This window comes from Cynocephalus volans, chromosome 8, assembly GCF_027409185.1.
Source record: "Cynocephalus volans isolate mCynVol1 chromosome 8, mCynVol1.pri, whole genome shotgun sequence".
NCBI classification, from domain to species: domain Eukaryota; kingdom Metazoa; phylum Chordata; class Mammalia; order Dermoptera; family Cynocephalidae; genus Cynocephalus; species Cynocephalus volans.
In genome coordinates this window covers 78848579-78865287 of record NC_084467.1, presented here as the reverse complement: position 1 = coordinate 78865287, position 16709 = coordinate 78848579, and the positions used below count along the sequence as shown (strand labels likewise).

General features: G+C 42.3%; 1 protein-coding gene across 1 annotated transcript in view; it reads right to left on the bottom strand.

Moving 5' to 3' along the window:
• LRRC8D (leucine rich repeat containing 8 VRAC subunit D) overlaps positions 1 to 8272 on the bottom strand; it is a 118043-nt gene extending 109771 nt beyond the window's left edge. Inside the window, exon 1 of the mRNA XM_063106107.1 lies at positions 8039 to 8272. The gene's annotated coding sequence lies outside the window, so the exon portion shown is untranslated. The remainder of the gene's footprint in view (positions 1 to 8038) is intronic.
• Positions 8273 to 16709: the final 8437 nt, after the last annotated feature.

The window sequence follows — 16709 nt, the reverse complement described above, 5'->3', positions numbered from 1 at the left end:
ACTTTGAGATAAAACAAGTCTGGTTTCAAATTCTACCTCTACCACATCTGTATGTTTTTGCAAATTGTATAACCTCTCCAGGCTCATTACCTCATAAAGTAGGAATAAGCCCATCTTTCACTCAGGATTATTTTGAGGATTAAACTAGAACGCATGTAAATTCTAGCGCATAGGTTTAGACAATCAGTAAATGCCTAATAAATAGTAGTTGTTATTATTGATAACTTTAGGAATTCCATAAGTTGTCCAATTACTTCTTGACCAGCTAAGTTAAAAAAAACAAAAAATTAATTATATCTGAGAATAAACTAGTTTTAAAAGACAGTTCAGTAGTGTGCCATTGTAAGCACCACGGGGGGCATTTTCCCAAGAATTTTAATTTTCAAACATATCTTAGAACTAGGCTGGGAACAATCAGTGAACAGAATTTTGACCAATGGCATTTCATACCCAGTCTGATGGGTTCTGTCCAATCTACTCAGTGTGAGATCTCAAGAGGCAGCTTTCTGGCAGCCAGCATCCCTTAGAGAGAAGAGTGTCTTGTACATTCTTTATTCTCCCTGCTCTGTAAAACCCATTGCAGTACTGGCTATCTGTTGATCCTAAGATTTAGCAATGGGATTTATGCATTGCTGGGGAAATGAAGCCTTCTCTGGCAATGTGCCTAACTATTACCAGCAAGCAGAGGAAGAAAAGAAAATAGTTTTTAAGAAAAGAAATGCTTGTAATAGAATTTAATACCATATTTGTGATCCTTCCCCAACAGCAGGTGTCAAGGGGAGGATACAGACATTTTGAGAACCTCAGAGCAATCATAGTTCCCAGACTTTTGATTTCATAGGCAAGTAAAATTTTAAAAGAAAGACTGTCACAAAATGACAGGTTAAAATCTGCCCACAAAATGACACCAAAACAACAACAACAAAAAATCAATCACCATACCTTCATAAAAAGAAAAAAAGAAAAAAAAAAAAAACCCTCACAGTAGGAAGGACAACCAAAGATTAAAAAAAAAAAAAAGATCCTTGAAATTGAATAAATGTATCACTGAAACTGAAACGATTGCTCTCTTCATTTTTCTATGGGAGGGTGAAATGGTCATCATGGACCCAACCTGGAAATGACTGGTTGAGAATGGACTGCTAGTTGGCCCCACCATACCGTCCAGTCCAGGAGACAGCATCTCATGGAGGCACCAAGGGCCATACTGTAGACCATCTGCTGTCTTGGTCATCACCTCTAAGGAGACTGATGTATACTTAAGGCTCCTTGTTTGTCCTAACAACCAATTGTGGGCCTCTCAGCCACCAACCCCTCACAACCCTTTTGAAGGTGTCTTCAGCATACCCAGCCTTTGTGTACAGCTATGTATGATGGTGGTTCTCAGCCTAGGCTGCACATCAGAATCACTTGGGGGCAGGAAGGGCTCTTTTCAAAACTAAACCCCACCTCTAGAGATTCTGATTCCACAGGTACAAGGAAGGGTCTAGACACATGTATGTTTTTTTTTAACTGAAATGTATTGATCATACATATTTGTGGGATACAGAGTTGACTATGAATACATGTACACAATGTGTGGTGAACAAATCAGGGTAATTAATATATTCATCATTACAAAGCTTAATCATTTCCTTGTGATGAGGATATTTGATCTCCTCTTTTCTAGCCATTTGATAACAAGCAGTAAATTATTGTTAATTATAAAAAGATGCCTAGCTCGACTTTATACCTATAGAACTTATTTTTCTTATCTAGCTGTTTTGTGGACACATGTATCTTTAAACTATTCCCAGACTGATTTTGATGCCAGCCAGTGTTAAGAAAAACTGGTCATAGTTCTCTGCATTCACCCTGAAGTATACTCCCTTTCCCCTATACATTTATTTAGATGATAAACACTAATGGATGACCTACCATGTGTGAGGCACTAAAAAAATCAGTGGAGAACTAGACAGATACATCCTTGCCTTCAACACACTGATGGAGTACCAGAGCATGGAGAAAAGAGGCAGGCAATTAATATGCCACATTCAGGTATACTGGAATTAAGTAAATAACCAAAGCTTCCTATGTCCCTATCCTGGTGGTTTCATGGACTTCAATAATATTTCCTCTCAGCTGACTCTTTTCAGATACCAGAAATCATATTATTTTTATCAGAGAATCAGATGGGCAAGGACACTGTCTTCATGGAGACTACATTCGAGCAGGAATGTTCAAACTTTCCAGGTACCATTACATTGGTCATTCCAGCTCTAATGTGTTCCCTAAGGTTAGATATCCATGACTTTGAACAAAGTACAGTGGAAACTCAATTAAGTTCCCACACCCCCAAATCTTTTTGATAAAGCTCACCATTTCCTGTCCTTTTCTACAACAGCAAGTTGGGACAACACTGTGAAAGTATTTTCAGAGCCCTTCCCTGGGTTTTTCCCAACAAAACAACATCCTATGGTAGTTCTATATTTTCCCTTAATACCAAACCTCATATTTGCCAATAAAGAAGCTCACCTGCAAATCTTCTGATGATTAATACATCCTACTGTGGTTTCCCTGGAGGAAATCCCCATAGGTTAGATATTTCATAATCCAGAAAAGCTTGTCATCTGTAAACCTAGAAATTCCACTGTGTGCTCCTTCTTTTAGATCAATTATGTAAATAAGACCCCAGGGACCCCACTGTTTACACACCTCTAAGCAGAGGCAAAATCTTTAGCCTTCACCTTTAATTGTGGTCTTTAAGGCATATAGATTCTAATGCCTGCTCTGTCACTACATAGCTAATCATATCACCTGCCTGCCTAGATAGTCTCATCTATAAAACTCAAGGGTTGATCCCTTCCAGCTGTCATATTCTATCTTCCTATTCAAAATAAAATAACTGCATCCTTAATTCCAAGGTCACTTCAGCTTTGACATAGTCTTTGAAAACATAAAAGGACAATATCTAAGTGTTTTCAATTATTTTCCCCCTCAAGAAATCTCATATATTCACAAAACATCCCTTCTTCTCATAGAAATATCCTTCATCTCCAGAGGATATAAACAGATTTTCCGTGTGGACCAGGACAGAAGTGAAATTGTACCAACACACTAGCAAGGGACTGGGACACAATGGACAGTCATAACAAAGAGGCTGTCACAAGTTAACTACGATATTTAGAACTTTGCTCTAGCAGTCCTCCAACATTGTGGGATGACTACAACTCAAACCAAGTAATTTATTTAAATGTAGTTTGTTAGATAAATCTGCAACATTTAGAGAACCTGGCACTAAATCACCTGAGATTTCTGACCAGTCTTCTTCAAAAGACATCTGGGAATGGTAATTTCTTAATGTCTTCTCAGTGAAGGCATGTGAAATCCAAGTTAAGTATGAAATTACACCAACGACAAGGTAAAGCCCAGCTCTCAGAAAAAGGTTTGTTTCTAAGCCTCAATCCTCTCTCCTCCCCTAAATGTAAAGCCATCACTAATTAAGTATTTGGGACATACTGGAGAAAAGAAAAGAAAGCAAAGCTTGAGTGAGAACCAAGTTCATACATGGTTTTTGCCAGTTACATTGTCTACCTCTTCACAAATTTCAAAAGCAACTCTGGTCCAGCAAGCTTCAGATTTGTATAAAACATTACAAACTCTTCCAGATGTCTAAACAGAATTACCAAGACCCCAGAGGATGGAATACAGATTTCAGAAGCTTGCAACAGACTCAATTTTGAAATGGCACCTCAGGTGCAAACATTGCAAGATCTGAACGCAATGTGGTTGGCCACGAACACAGATTCCTCAGACGCCCCCAAACTAAGGGCTCTTCAGACCTGGAATTCACCTCCATCACTCAGCACCCCCAGCTTCCAGAAAGGACCAGCAGTTTCCCAAACTACTAAGTTTTTATAGTACTACTTAAGTGACTTATAATTTTTGGCAAAGTCACCCTCCTCACCTCTCTGATATTAGAAGGAAGAATCAAAATTCAAAAATCTCGAAAGGCTCGAAGACTGGATCAAAATGAATAGGATAACATTAAAAAGAAACAACAATAACAAACTTCCACTCAACTTCTCGAAAACATTTGCCCAGTGAATACAGGGTGCAGTATCTCATACAACAAACATCTGCGAGTTCTGACTATCCATAACCAGTATGTGAGTCTGTGCTAGATGCCATTTAAAAGAATAAAACAAGAAACAAGGCACTTGTAAGCTTAAGCTGTAATAAGTAGATGTTTATGCCTGGGTCTCAGGAAACAGCTACTGTACTTTATTGGCCAGATCACATCTCAACTACCATATTCACTTCCAGAATCTCCATGAGAGATGCTGACAAACTGAGAAAACATCTAGAAACCATGTCCCATGCAGGACAGTGAAAAGAACTGGGAGTACTATGTACTAGAAAAGGGGGGTCAGGGGACATCATACTGTCTTTACATATTTAAAGGGCTGTCCTGTGGAAGTGGGCAGCTCCAGAGAAAGAGTCAATGGAACAAAGTTTCCAGGAGGCAGTCTTCAACTCAAATACTAATAATACAGTCCAAAAATGTCTTCCTAAGTATGAACGATTTCATACTTCCTAAGTATGACATGTCTCCATAAATAGAGTTTACCGTTCCAGGGGTATTTAAACAGAGGCTACCTAGCACGTATAAGAATTTACTAAAGTGAAGAAGTTAGACCGGGGGCTCCCTAAAATGCCAATTCTGATTCTTTCATTCCCCACTTATCCCAATATTATACTGTCCTGCTTAGCTCATCTGCCACGATCTCCCTGGAAACTGCCCCTTCCTGTTAGGATTTTTCCAGACCCTCATCATTTCAGGCCTGAGCACAGCAAAAAGTCTCCTAGGTTGGCTTCCTAACCTCAGTGTTATTTTTCATCACATGTCAAGAACCACCTCCCTCAAGGCCTACTTTGAGATGTACCTTCACTTCTCAGAATGCCACAGTAGCATTCACAAAATGCACTGTCTAGGACAGGGTTTCTCAACCTCAGGACTATTGACATTTTTGACAAGATTATTTTTTGTTGTGGCAGGGGGGAACTGTCCTGGGCATTGTAGGATGTGTAACTAGCATCCTCGGCCTCTATCCACAAGATGCCAGTAGCACCTGCCCCTAACCAAAAATGTCCCCAGACATTGCCAAATGTCTGCTAGGAGGCAAAATCACCCCGTTGAGAACCACTGGTCTTGAGGCAAATGACTAAAACCACTGACGAAGTTTTTCACTAACTAGGTTCCAAATGACTAAAACCACTGGTTAAGTTTTTCACTAACTAGGTTCCTTCTACCTTCCTCCAGTCATACTTTCTGCTCCAGCCAGGAGAACCTATTGACTGTTTTTGACCTATGACACATCACAAAGCATCCCTAATATGCACTTCTTCCCCCTTCCTTTGAGGCAACCACATCACTGACCATTGTCAAAAGTCAATTCAGATTTATGTCCCTCCCCCAACACACACAATACTTTCACCTGGCTCCAAACACCCCAGACTCTTAGACAACTGTAACTGTTTGCTTCTGGTAGTGTCCTCACGTGTACCTATCTTTTCTGCCCTCTGTGATTACTACAAGAATCCTCTCCTTCCTTGTTAAGGTCCCATAGCACCCACTTTAGTTCTCTGCTTACTGCTGGTACTCAATAAATATTAACTGGTGTTTCTTAGAACTTCAAACACCTGCTCCAATTATAAATAAGTGAAATCTCTTACAAACTACCATTTCAAGAACACATGTGATCATGAGAACACAGTTTTGACAAAACTCTGACTTTTTTATAGCTAGTGTCAATTTACCTACAGTACTGAGAATGGATTCAAGTCTAATTTCCAAAACATAGCTACCGAAACAATTTAACTATTTGGACATGGCAAACATCAGAATTTTCTTAAACTAACCACACACACAAAAAAGCACAATATAAAAATTAAAGGGAAAAAGGCCAAGTTTTGACCAGGATTTTTAAATGCTAGAGAACATAGCAGAGAAAAAAAGACACAAATATGGCCCAATACTTTAACTGTTGCATCATACACTACTCAACATAGTAATGGGAGAGACTCGGGTGGCGGGGTTGGGGAACTGGGTCACATAAGGACAGTTTCTTTTCTAACCTTCTAATCTGTTAAATTTTAATCAACGAAGTACTTACACACACACACCCTCAATAAAAACGGGACAAACCTAAGATAAAATACTCAAATATATAAACAAACCATGTCAATTTAAGACTTTGGATTTTTTCCCCCCAGCTCCATGGCTTACCTGATCATTTTATGGGGACTTCCTAAACAATTTAGAGTCCAAATACTCCAAGATCAGCTTTCCCAGATCTTTATTTTAAATACCTAATTTTAATCTCAGATTCTTTCCTATCTTGCTCTTGGATTTTAAGAGGGTTTCAGTCAGTTGGTGTCAAGACAGGAGAAGCAAGAACTCTAGCCCTGACCTAGCCGACAGTAGGCGCTGGGTCAGTATCTATGGACTGTAAAAATATTGTCTAAAGACCCCATTTAGTGGTTAGGGTGCAGGATTTTTCCCACAGATCTGTATGTAGCAGAAGCCCCAGAAGCTGTGGCAGGGAAGGTCTGAATCACTGTCATTCTTGGCACTTGAATGGGCCCCTTGGTTGTTCATGAGGTAAACAGCCTTCACCATTACTGCAGATGGGAATTCCTTGCCTGTCCAGACTCTTCCAAAGTCCAGCACAGAACACATAATAGGTGCTCAATAAATGCTGCCCAGATGGAATTTTATTATTAAACCTGCCATAGAAAATTTGCAGAAGTCAGATCTTTACTCCTATATCGCTTCCAAAACATGTGCTCATGGCTTTCTTTGCCCAACAACAAAACAATTTTTTTTTCAAAGTCGAGGAGGAAATCTGTGAAGCAACAGTAGACAAGTATGAGCCCAAGTGGCTCCTGTTGTGCCCCACATTCGGCTAGGACTGCCGGGTACCTATTTCCCATCTCCTTGTCTACGTCCTGAGTGCTCCCCCCTCCCATCTTCAGGTTTTTTCTTTCTTGCAACCCTACCTCCCCACTTGCAGCCACACACCCCTCAACTGCGTACCCCTCGGACCTCACATCCCACTTCCCCTTTCCGGCAAGGACCTACCTCTCCTCCCCTCGACCAGTAGTAGCAGTTCTTCTTCACTGCGGCTGGCTTTTCAAAAAAATCTCATTTCCTCATATGCAAGGGATACCCCAAATAAAGGGGAGAGAAAGGGAAAGAAAGGTCTCTATCAACCTTCCACTTCACTGGAAGTGATGGTCCTCTGACAACCACCCCCAAATCTCCCCCTTTTCAAGCCTCTGGACAAGATTCAAACATAAGTCCCGCTCCCAAGAGCCCACGCCTCCAAACAAGCTAGAAGCGGATTATACCGGTACCCAGCCCGGAGATGGCCCGCGGCCGGCTGGGTGCACCTGCCGGCCCCCAGCCGCGGGGGCGGGGCTCGGGCCCTCACCTTCCCGCCCCGCCCGCCGGGCTCCCAGTGCGACCCACCGGGCGCTGGGAAGAGGCGGAGGGGAGGTGTTCCTGGAGAAGTTAAAGGGCTCACCTTATGGGCACCGGGCCAGGAAGGCCAGACTCCAAACACCCACCTCCGGGAGGAAGCTGGGGGAACCGCAATCGGCTGTCCTCGCCCTTCGGATTGGGCGGAGGGAGGCGAAAGGGAGCGCGCGCGAGCAGAGCAGAAGCAGGAGCCAGGCAGTCCGCACTCGCCTCTCGCGGGGCCCGCCGCCCGTAGCCGAGGCGCCCGCTACACCGATTGCCCAAAGCGGAACAACCTCCTAGGCCCCGGCTGTTGCAGGCGGGAGCCCGGCCCCGCTGGCCGCCCCCTCTCCACGACCGCCCTCGCTAGCTCTCGACCCTGTCCCCGGCCGCAACCTCCGCTCCGGCCGCGGCGCCGCCTGCAGCGGGGGCAGGACGCCTGCGCTGGGGTTGCGCGCTCCGGATGCGGCGCGGCTCCACCTGCGCGTCGCCCTCCCTCGCCGTCCCCGACCCCTCCCCGGAGAGGTGCGCACCAACCTTGGGGGACAGCTGGGGCAGCTCGGCCGCCGAGCCAGGGCTTATGCTGAGGCGGGAGGTGGCGGCATCACCTGCGGCGGGCGGCGGCTGCACCGGGACGCGCCGGGGCGGCGAAGGTGCGCTGCGCCCTGGACCCTGCTTCTACGGCCCCGCCCGCGGCTGCCACCTCGAAGCGCGGCAGAGGAGCCGGGGCACCACGGGTGGCGGCAGCGGCGGCGACGGGAGCAGCAGCACATGACTCTGTAACGAGGGGAATTAGACAAAGCGTAACATGGACTCCGGGCCCGTGCAGGCGCTGCAGCTCTGGGACCAACCGCAGCCGGCGCGCTCCGCGACTGGCCCGGCCGCAGCCAATGGGGCGGGCCCGGGCCTCCATGTGATTGCCAGCACTTTCGCCGGCCGTCCTGCCGCGCCCGCTGGGGGTCAGGGCGCTTCCGCAGCCGGGCGGGAAGGCTGACCCCAGAAGGGCTGTGTGTGGCGGGGGAGGTGGCGGGGGGTTGGGGACTGGCAGCGAGAGAGTGCTAGACTCCGAGCAGGTGCGTGGGGCGGGGGAGAACGGCGGCCGTACACCGCCGTCGGCGCAATACTTCTCTGTGAAACGCCCACCTGGGCAGGGCTCGGGGCCAGGCGGGCGCCGTTGCCAGTCAGGAGTGGGGCAAGGTCTGGAACCTTCGCCTCTCGTGGGCGCAAAGTCTATCCTGTAGACTGAAACCGTGATATTAAGACTTGGGGGAGAGGGGAGCAGTTACATAAAAAGTCATTTAAGCGCCTTCCAACTCTAAGGAGAAAGTACTTACCGGGGATCGGGGGCACACGCCGCTGTACCTTGGCATGAATGATTTCTCAGCTTTATCTGTTCCGCCTCTGCTATTAAAGCTATATTGGAGAGCCAGGTCTTTTTTTCATCTGAGTCCCTTCTCTTCCTGTTTCTTTTCATCAAAAACGTCTTACATCTGAAGCAGGCGGATGAAAAGATTGTTCTCTGCTGAGAGGTTTTCCCACCTGTTAGTTTTTTCCTTCCTTTTTGGTGTGAGATCGAAATTCCTTTCTCACTCGTGGGTGGGGAGAGTCAGGGGTCGAGAAGTAAAATCAAGCGGGATGTTTGGAATTATTTGTTCTAACAAACATGGTTCAGCCCAATCCTTCAGTATCTCCTTTAATTGGAATCCATGTGTTTCTGTGAACCATGGGGGTCTCATCTGTCTTCTACCAAGATCTATGTCAGGAAACGTTCAATCAGTATTTACTCGCATCTGAACGTTCTTAAGCGTGCTACACAAAATGTTACAGGTACTGAGGGAGGTGTTGGTTCAGGTATAGGAAGGCAGTAAAGACAAAGGTTTTTTTCTCCGGTTTCAGGAACGGTTTCAGAGAGGAGGTGATAGAACTGGCCCTTGGGCGGTTTGCACCTGGTCATCAGGCACTCATCTGATGTAAAGAGGAGCAGCCCAGACAGGGAGGAGCATAAACGTAAAGGTCCAGGATACACTCAAGGGCTGCCCTAGACCAGTTAGAAGATGACATCAGATTTTGAGCTGTACCCTCCTCTTACTTTGTCACTTTCTTGTCCCCGTCCCTCATGTCAGCAGCCTTTCCTACTCCACACACCCAGTTTAGGAGGATGCCTGTGGGCAAGGGGTGTGGCAGGTGATCTAATCATAGTCTCGGATTTGGATTTGCTGGTCTGGGAGGTTAGAGCAGTTTTAAAACTAACAACTAGTGGTTTGGTGTTTTGATTGAAAATACCCCACTATTATAATTAATTTGGAATGCTTTGCTGTTTGTAAAAACACACTTCTGTACTTTGCTCCCCTCCGCCCCTTTTTTTGGCGGATGGCAGGTACAGGGCTTTGCTCCACCTTTTGAAATTTCCTAGGTTTAAACTGTGGTTCTAGATAAGAAAGAAAATGATTTCAAGATTGGTATAAACTGAGAAAAGAAGTGATATTCAGAAACAGTCAAATGAGGAGAAACAGGCCTTCCTCACATACCATAAATGTGAGAGTAAGTTGGACAAATACCTTTAGAGGACAATTTGGAAATTTTTGGTAAAATATGTGTATTCTTTTTGAATGGGCAATTCTACATCTAGGAATTTGTACTTTGGGCATATTTGTGCAAAAATTATGTATGTCAGAAATAGTTTCACATGTGTACAAAAATATATGTAAAGTGTGTTTATTGCAACATTGTTCATAAGAGTGGAAACATGTAATTGTGTAAAAGTCTAATAAACCCCAGTAGAGAATTGGTTAAGCAAATTATGCTAGATCTGTAGAAGGAAACCTTAAGCAGCTGTTAACAAAAATAAGATAGATCTACTTGTACCTACACAGAAGGATGTCCAAAATCTATAAGTGAAAAAAAACCAAGCTGCAGAACAATATGAATAGTATGATCCTATTTTTATTGAGGTTTTTATTTTTTGGTATTAAAATATACATGTTATTAAATGTGTGCTTAGAAGAAATCTGGAAGCATATATAACAAGCTGTTAATGGTGTTTATCTCTAGATGTGGGATTACCAGGGCCTTTCACTTTCTGTTACCAAGTTCTGTATGTTTGAATTGTCTTTATATTGGGCGCATATTACTTTGATAATCAGAGAAATAGTAAATTAAAACTTTTAAAAGTATTGTCATAGTACATTCAGGCTGCTATAACAAAATGCCGTAAACTAGGTGGCATATAAACAACAGAATTTTTTTTTTTCCCTCACAGTTCTGGAGGCTGGGAAGTCCAAGATCAAGGTACCAACAGATTCAGTGTCTGGTGGGGGCTCTCTGGTTCTCAAGAGCACCTTCTTGCTGTGTTCTCACATGGTGGAAGGGGTGAAAGGTCTCTTTCAGGCCTGCCCATTGATGAAGGCTAATCATCTCCCAAAGGCACCACCCCTTAATACCATTGCCTTTGGGGGTTCAGATTTCAACATATGAATTTGGCAGGGGGGGACACAAACATTCAGAATATAGCAAAGATAAAATTCTTAAGAAATCTACTAATGACAGGTGGTAAAAAATAACTCTAATGGTCTAGGTTGTTTTAAAAAAAAATCAAGCTGTCAGCTTCCACTTTTCCCCAAGGAAAACAACCAGGAAGGAGGCAGCAAAGAACAATAGCTGATTTGACATTGGGTTCAAAATTAAGAAATATGATAGGAAAGAAGTCTGAGGCTATTGTAGACATGTCTACAGGGACGGGGTGGGGGAAAGACAATAAAGCTTCAAGGAAGTTCTATTGAACAAAAATTTATAGAACACTCACTACCCTGTGCAGTCAGAAATTGGCAACTGTTCTAGTGCATGGTAAATCTGTACCACGATAATAACAGCTAATACTTACACAGGCACTTTTCTAAATACTTTACATATATTCACTTTTAGTCTTCACAGCAACTCTATGAGATATAGATACTACTATGAGATAGACACTACCATCACTTTATAGATGGGAAACAAAGGCTTGAAGAGATTATGTAACTAGCTCAAGATCACACAGCCTTTGAGTGGCAGAGCTAGACTTTTAAGTCAGGCAGCCTGGCTCTAGAGGTCCAAGCACTTAATCGCAGTCTTACCCAGAAGGACCGTGTAAGATAAAGGCCATTATTTGCACATCTCCTTTGTTCAAATATAAGTTGATTTGTTCTTATCTAGACTATAGAACTTAGCATGCTGTAAGACACTCAGTAATACTAAGTTGACTTTTCTGCTAAAGAAGAACCTGAGCTCCTTGGAAGAGTGATTTCACATTCTTGCTTTTTCCATCACCTAGTAAAGTGCCTAACATATGGTAAGCAATATGAGTTTTAATAATTTGTAAACATGTTTTTGAAAAATTGTGCAGGAATCAATCTTTATAAACTGATCTCAAATGCTCTGGGGTAGTTTATGAGTAATATAATAATGAATACCTTGTAAAGTGAAAAATAGGCCTGGGGGAAGGGGTTAAATTTGGATAGACCTGCATAACCATATACAAATAAATGTAGAATATATTTGTCTGAAGAGTGGTAGTAATGCTGAAATATTTCAAATTACTTGGGCAACTCTGCCTCCCTCTCCTCATTTCCTCGTCTCTGAAATGGGGATAATAATACATGTCTCAGGTTGTGAGGGCAAGGGTTAAATGAGATAATATATGGAAAGGGCTTAGCCAAGTGCCTACAACATAGGTATTGCTCGGTAAATGTTACCTGTGTCCACATATTATGAGTGTGACCAAATTTCTTAATCTATTGTGGCTCTGTTAATACCACAGCTAACATAATAAGCAATATCTAGAGCACCTTCGTATTTTAAAAAGAAAGGAACTCCTGTACATATAATGCTTTGAAATTACATAATAGGACCTCAGCCTAAGCCAATGGTAAAGCAGTTGCCTTCACATCTTCTCTTTCTCACTTGCCAACCTCTCACTCTCCTCTTCTTTCTAATCTTTCTTTAGATGGGTTTAAACCATTTCATTTGGTAGATTTATTTAAACTTTTAGCCTTAGAGGTAGCTAAAGAGGCAAATCGTCTCCCTTTCTCACATCTGGGGAAGTTGAAATGATGGAGACTACACTAGAAATGAGCAGGTCGAGGGAGGAGAAGCAGCATGGAGGAAATGGAACTGAGCGTGTGGGGCAACTCTCCAGGAGTACAGACATACGAAGTCCAAAGAGGAAGGAAAATTGCCAGACTGCTATAGTTAGAAATAATATGATGAAATTGAAACTAGAAAAATGAAGGATACATGTCTTTATCAACCACATTGAGAAGAAAGAAGTGGATCTATGCCTTCTAAAATGGATTCATGGAGTGATAAAATTAGGGTTGCCTATCTAGGTGAGCAGGGGCTTCTTAATTGGTAGCCTTGCACTAAGTGTTCCCTTCACTAAATTAAAAAAAAGAGAGAGAGAAAGAAACCATATAAAAACACCAAATTCAACCAGCTGCTATACCCATGTACCACACCCATATATTCCACCTTCCTGCCTGCTTCTGCTATAGATGAACAATCCAGGTTCTTATCTCAAGCCAATCCCTTGACTTGGACTAGATTTTCTCCAATCCCAAATGATAACTCCGGCAATTGTCCCCTTTCTCGTATATCATTTATTTTCCCCTTTCTACTGGATTATTGCCATCATCATTTTTTTTTTTTTTTTTTTTTGTCTTTTTCGTGACCGGCACTCAGCCAGTGAGTGCACCGGCCATTCCTATATAGGATCCGAACCCGCAGCAGGAGCATCGCTGTGCTCCCAGCACCGCACTCTCCCGAGTGCACCACTGGCTCGGCCCGCCATCATCATTTTTTAAAAAATGATATTCTCTCATCTTGAGGAATAAAAGTTCTTTTGACCCTGTTTTACCTACTCCATTCTCTTCTCTCCTTTGCATCTAAATATCTTTAAAGAATAGTCTGTACTCATTGTCTCTAATTCCTTTTTTCCCCTATCATCTTAAACTTAACCGAATTAGGGTTTTACCCCCAAAGCATCACTGAAATTGATCTTTCCAAGAAAAAATTTTTCCCAGGAAGAGATTTTTATATCATCTTGTTCTCTGAGTATTTGTCAATTAAGAAAAGGCATTTATATGCAGAGTTTTTAAATCATACCTATTACTAAAACAGCACCTAGTATTTTATGTGGCAAAATAAGAAACTTAGTGGAAAAATTACCATTTCACTAGTCTCCTATAAGGGAAAACAATCTGATCTAACAAGCAATCAAAATTGCAAAATAATAATTCCAATGTCCTATATTATAGTCTTATTAAGGAAAATAGTTAAGCAAAGTGACACAATAGAAAAAAAATTAGAGCAGATTAAACATTCATTTTTCCCTAACATATTTACTTTAAAACTGTCATGTTGTACAGTAATGTTGCTAGGTATTCTACTCTGGCCAAAATAAAAGATTTAAGGGAGAATGAAAGAACACAGATGTGACATAAAATAGCAAGTAGGAATCTTAATTATATAGTTTCCCAATTTAAAGTTGAAATGGCACAAAAATCTCAGAAAAATCACCATAAAAAGGAATTGGGAAATACTTACAAAAAAAAATTAAAAAGCTCCCAAAGCAAACTGATTTGTATGGTCATTTGAAAAGAGGAAGAATAATTGCTGTTTCCACATGGTGAGTTCAATGTATAAAACTGCACATGGAACTTTGTTGGGATGTCTCCTCATAGCTCTTGTCTGTGGGAAGAGAAGATGAGCACAGCCAGAAACCTTAAATGTCAAGATGAGGCTGAGCAGTGCTGGAGCTGGAGAGAGGAATGTGGGGGACAGGAAGAGAGAGCCAGCCTGGAAGTAATATTCCCTGGAAGTTTATTTCCAGAGTACCAATAGATAGTTCCTCTTACCACTTTCCTCACTAACATTACCCATCTCCTAAAATCTGTTCTCCATTCTGTCTTTCTAATTCAGTAAGAGTTTTGAGTTAACTATGTTAGTCTCCTTTCTCTTTTTATGTGACACCTGGGTGACAACATGTAGACCCATAAATACCCAGATTTCCAGCACATTTTAACAACCAGAACAAAGTGCAAAGTGGGATCAGGAACAACCCAGAAGAGATTCTGACAGCTATTTGAGTGTTAAGCATTATATTGGGGTAATCCTCTAGGAGATGGGTAGAACTCATATGCCGAGTTCTGACACCCACCTCTCACTACTCTGGACCATTAACTGTAAGATGTAATCATATATTACTTTGTGTGCCCTCCTATTGTTTCTTGTATATTTCTTTCCACTCTCAAAACAAGGACTTAGACTCTGTTTTATGTTTGTTCTGCCTCCCCCACTACCTTGCACAGTGATGAGCCAATGATTATAAATTAATGAACTAGTGCCTACCTTCACTTCTTTTTATTATTTTTCCTTCTTGCCATTGCCATACACGCATACCTTCAACAAGTATTTATTTATATACATTATAAATAATAATAACATTTATTGAGTACTTATTTGAGACAAGGGTGTGCTAGATGCCAGAACACACATATCGATATATCATATTCCTGCTCCTTTAAGAGCTCACAGTCTGGTGAGGAGAGACAGAAATTCAAACAGAAAGATTATACTCTGTCTGGGTACGTCAAGAAGGCTTCAGAGAGGAAATGATATTTTTGCTGGGTGAACTGGTTGAGTAGGAGTTCACCTCTGGACAAGGCAGGGAAGGTCCTGCCGGCAGAGGGAATAGTAAGAGCACAGCACAGAGCCTGTCTTCATCTCCATTCTATTATGTGCCCATGGGACAAGGGACAAGGCCTCTTCTAGACCTAAACTCAGTGAGTCCTTGAACAAGAATTACACAATTTCTGCTCGTACTGTACATAAAGAAAAAGCTTTGGCTTAATTCTTTTGCCTCACTAGAAAACGCGCAAGTGAAGACCTCAGAAAATTGCTTTTTTTTGATAGGGGTTTGCTGACTTTCTAATCTCTCATCAAAACTCTAAACATGAGGCACTTTGCCCTTTCCGTAATAAGCACTAGACCTGAGTGGCAATTCAAAAGAATTACTCATCTTTTCCTGTCTCCTTTTGACTAATTAATCAAAATTGTATACGTCTGAATAAGTACTCCACACTCATTTTGATCCCCAATAATTTCTTTTTTACAGTAATACATTTAAAAATGATCCCTGTCATTAACAAATTTCTTCTTCATTTCTTAGCATCCTAAATATATATATATATATATATATATATATATTTTTTTTTTTTTAGCCAAGATGGCCAGACAGTACTTTATCCTCTGAGCAAGCACTTTTTATCTTCTGAGTTGTCATGGGATGCTTGAAATAACACGGATTCTAAAGAAAAATTTTAAAGAATGGTACATTACAACACCAACACAGTTCGGAGTAGGTTACTTATTCAAGGAGGAAGATTTTCCTCTGATGAAGTCTAAGTACATCCCTCTCTTATCCCCAGACCTCAAACACATCAGTAGCAGTTACAAAGGCTGTATTTGCAAGCCTCAGACTTCAGACCAGAGAGCACTTATTGTGACCCCACTAGGTAAAGGAATACCTGAGCCCCAATTAAGAATGTGAGTGTCAGGAGGGAAGGTAGTCAGCTGACTTTGGACCAGCTGACATGGCTAAGTATGAGCACCAAAAAGATTTGGGTTTTACTTCTATGCCTGGAAAGGCCTCCATGATACTTCAGCTAAAGTCCAGAGAACAAATGGTCATGCCCTGACTGCTCTGACACTGCTGGATGCAATGCTGTAATATGTGACTTGGACCTCTTGCCATGCGGAACAACTGGAAACCTTTTCCTGGAATTAGCTTTGACCCATGGAGACTCAAGTTTGGGTGGATAGACAGCTGAGATGTTTATTGCCATAATTTCTTATCCTGTACAAGAACACTTGAGCTCTTTTTTGTTTCATTGTTGTGGTGGTGGTGGTGGGAGGTGGTGATATGTGTTTGTGTGTGTGTGTGTGTGTGTGTGTGAGTGTTGGTTTTACATGATAATGAAGCAAACTCTGAAATCTCACTTTCTCTCACTTGCTTCACATCAACTCATGCTGCTGGCTGATTAGAAGCAAAATTAATGAATCTGCAGGTGTGAGGTGTTGGAAGCAGCTTTGGGCAGCCAGGGTTTCCCACTGCACAGGAACTCTTCCCCCTGCCCACGCCCTCCCCTCACTCCCGCCTTGCCCTCTGACACCC